The sequence below is a fragment of the Populus euphratica genome, unplaced genomic scaffold, assembly GCF_000495115.2.
Source record: "Populus euphratica unplaced genomic scaffold, PopEup_1.0 scaffold1068.1, whole genome shotgun sequence".
Lineage (NCBI taxonomy): Eukaryota > Viridiplantae > Streptophyta > Magnoliopsida > Malpighiales > Salicaceae > Populus > Populus euphratica.
This window is the reverse complement of record NW_011500942.1, coordinates 60,122-63,632: the sequence shown is the minus strand read 5'-3', so window position 1 is coordinate 63,632 and position 3,511 is coordinate 60,122. Positions and strand designations below refer to the sequence as shown.

At 40.5% G+C, this 3,511-nt stretch overlaps 1 long non-coding RNA gene across 1 annotated transcript in view; it reads left to right on the top strand.

Annotated features, from left to right (window-relative positions):
• The first annotated feature begins 287 nt into the window (after positions 1 to 287).
• Positions 288 to 3,511, top strand: part of LOC105116870 (uncharacterized) — an 8,750-nt gene continuing 5,526 nt past the window's right edge. Inside the window, exon 1 of the long non-coding RNA XR_840620.1 lies at positions 288 to 1,155. This is a non-coding gene — a long non-coding RNA (uncharacterized LOC105116870). The remainder of the gene's footprint in view (positions 1,156 to 3,511) is intronic.

The following is a 3,511-nucleotide window of genomic DNA, read 5'->3' as shown; positions in this document are numbered from 1 at the left end:
TTTAAATATATTTGTATCATTTTTAGCATTTTCAACATCATCTCACAAGAATTTAAATTTTCAAAGATATTTGGAACGTGTTCAATTTTTAACGTGTTATTTTTAAAATCATTGATTTTTCTTATTGAGTTGATGTTGATATTGCTTGTTTTTAAAAAAAATACAAAAAAATAAAAAAAATTAAAATTTACAAAAAAATAAAATTGAGGGATCAATTTTGAAATCCAACATTTGACACAAAGAAATGGGGGGGCAATCTTGACCAAAAAAAAACAAACCCTAAGAGACGGGGGGAGGGATCTTGACCAAAAAAAAAAGGAAACCCTCAAAAACAAAAACTAAGCCTTTTCTTCTCCCTTGAAGAATCGGCCGCCCCCTTCCTTGATTTTTTTTTTTCTCTTCCACATCGTAGCCCCATCTTCTTCTTCCTTTCTTGTAACTGATCTTCCCTCTCTCAGCCCCCCTCTCATTTCCTTCTCTCGGCCGGCGACCCCCGGCCTTCACAAAAGAGGAAAGCCATGATTGGTCTCTCTTGTCCACTGTCATCTCCCCACACCGGACAAGCCCCCCTCCTCCAGTTGTTCCTCCAACGTTCACAGACTCAGATCGATCGGCCCTTCTCCAGCAGCACACCTACAGCGACCGTCCACCACACCGAGACCCACCGATTTGTCCATTCCTCCACCTCAACACTGCCAGCAACCTCCCATCTTCGTAGTAGCTCCAGCAGTTGTAGGCAGTAGCAACAAAGCCGACTAAAGCCGACAATCAAACCACTTCGTTCTCCTCCATCTCCGTCAAACCAGACTCCAGGGGCTGCACAACCGTTGATTGAAACACATCCACCCATCCGGCTGCCTGAAATAGAGAAGGAGAAACCCGAAGAAAAGTAGATCTGTGGAGACAAAAGCAGATCCAAACAGAGAAGAAGAGAAATAAACAGATCCGTGAACAAGAAAGAAAGAAATTAAAATCCACTGCTTGATGCGTTTTTTTTTCCTTTCTTTTAGGTTTTCTGCAGGTCACCGCTGGTGTAGGGAGGCTGAGAAGAAGAGGTTGATACAGATCCCCTCTGTTTCTAGGACTTTTCTGCGGCGGCGCGTGAACCCACGCACCACCAGTGGCGGTAGCGCGTGGGAAGACGCGCCGACCCCTGTTCCTACTCCTAGGGTAGCGCGGGGGAAGACGCGCCGCCCCTGTTCCTACTCCTAGAAACCTTCCTTAACATTATTCGGCTTGTAGTCCTTGTAATTTCATATTATTTTAGGGTTGTTATTGTAATGTAATTTTTGTTTAATTGTTTTAAAGTTATATTTTGCATTGTGGTTAAAACAAAAACAAAAAAAAAAGATGAAAAAGAAAAGAAGAGGCCCAAGCAGATCTTAAAAACAAATGAAAAATCAAAATCAATTGTCTAGGTTGTTTTTGTTTGTTTTGTAGGTCATCGTTGGCGAAGGAAGAAAGGGAAGAAGAAAACGTTCCCGATTCACTGTTTTTTTTCTCTTCATTGTCACTATTCATGTGCACTGTTCACACCGTCTAGAAGGACTTTCCAGCACTGTTATGGAGTTTTGAGGGGTTATTTTGTAATTTTCAAATTGTTTAATGTAATATTTGTTTAGTTTGAATTTTTTATTTGTATTTTGTAAATAAAAAAAACACAAAAAGAAGAAAAAGAAAAGAAAAGGTGCATCTTTGTGCTTGTACTTTTCTTATGAATGTTTTTTTTATTTATGATAAAATTATGAAGAGTAAAGAAGAATTTAATATTTGGTTGGATCACGGTGTAGAAGTACAAACTTGTACGAAAGTTGTATTTTTAAAATTCGATGAAAAGATAATTTTCAAAACTTCTTTAATATATCTAGTCCATGAAGCAGCTTACCTCAGGTAGGGTGTGTTAGGGGTGCTAATACATTTCCTAGCCACAACCGGTCTCTTATCCGCGAATCTCTAACAAGACCAGTACAACCGGGTTTCCTAGTAACTTTCAATTAAATGCTAGGTGGCGACTTCTAACGAATCTAACAAGATCAAATTAAATAATAACGATGAAAAATCATTGGAGTCGACGTCGCACAGATTTTTTTGACGTGCGACATTGATGACGATGGCAGACACTCCTAGTAATGTTGGTGGTGGTGGAGAAGCAATCGACGAGGTCTCCTGGTGGTTTTGATGGTGGCAGTGGCTGGAAGCTCAAATGTCAGCAACTATTTTCTACAGTATTTCTTCTCTTTTCTGCAGATGCGACTGCCTCTGTTTTCCTTCCTCCTTAGCTTTTGCTTGGTTCTTCTCCTCTCGATCTTGGGTGTTTCCTCCTAGCAGCTGTTCGTCCTCCTTTGTGCACGATAGTCTCTCCTCTTAGTTGTCCCCTCACTGTCTCATTGTATTTTTTTTTGTTTCCTCCCTCCCTCTCACAGTGGCTCTCTTCGAACTTTTCTCATTTATACTTCTCTCCCTCATTCAATTTTTCAAAAGCTTTCCTCCCCTCTTTTTTTTCTCTTTATCCTCTGCTGGGTTGGGTGCTATTTATAGAGCAAATGGAGCGGGGCTCTTTCACTGTTGTACATGGGGAGCGGGGCTCTTTATCCTCTGCCAAGGCGCCACTCCCTCAGTTTCTCCTCATGAGAGAGCATAAGGGGTCGAGTTTTTTGGTCGGGCATGCAGCTCCCTCGGTTGCTTATCATAAGAGTGAATGGGGGTACATGCAGGAAGAGGAACAGTGTCAAAGCGACATTGTTCAGTTAGTGTCAAAATTACACTGTTTAGTTTCTTTATTTATTTATAGGGTACCCAAAAATGGGTTACAACAGATGCCCCCTCTTTATAATACTTACGGAGTAGGGATTTTGGACAGTAAATTTTATAAAGATAAACAAAACTGAATTACCGCAACTGATCTTGACTGACCTGAAACTTTGTATTTACAGCAATTCCGCTTCGACCCGAAACTAAGATCAAAAGTTTAACTAAAAATCTATATTTGTAGTTTGGCCAACCTGAAATCCTATATGGCGATTTCTCTTAGCCAAAGCTGATATCTGTGTTGCGGTTGGGCTAACCTGAGATCCCTTCCGGTAATCCCCTTTTACTAGAACCATTATTCTGTGTGTGGTTGGGCTAACCTGAGATCCTATCTAGCAATCCCCTTTAACCAGAACCAAAATCTTGTGTGTGGTTGAGCTAACCTGAAATCCCATCCGGCGATCCCCTTTAACCAAAACCAAAAATTTATTTTGCAACTCAGTCAACCTAGAATCTCATCTGGTGATTCCTTTTTAACCAAAGCTGAAGTATGAGATCCCTTCTAGCGACCTCCTTTAACCAAAACTGAAATATGAGATCCCTTCTAGCAACCTCCTTTAAGCAAAACCAAAAACTATATTTGTAGTTCAGTCAACCTGGAATCCTATCTTGCGATTTCCTTTAAGCAAAGCTACCTGAGATCCCATCTGGTGACCTCATTCAACTGGAAATAAAAATATATGCAGCTTGATCAACCTGAAAT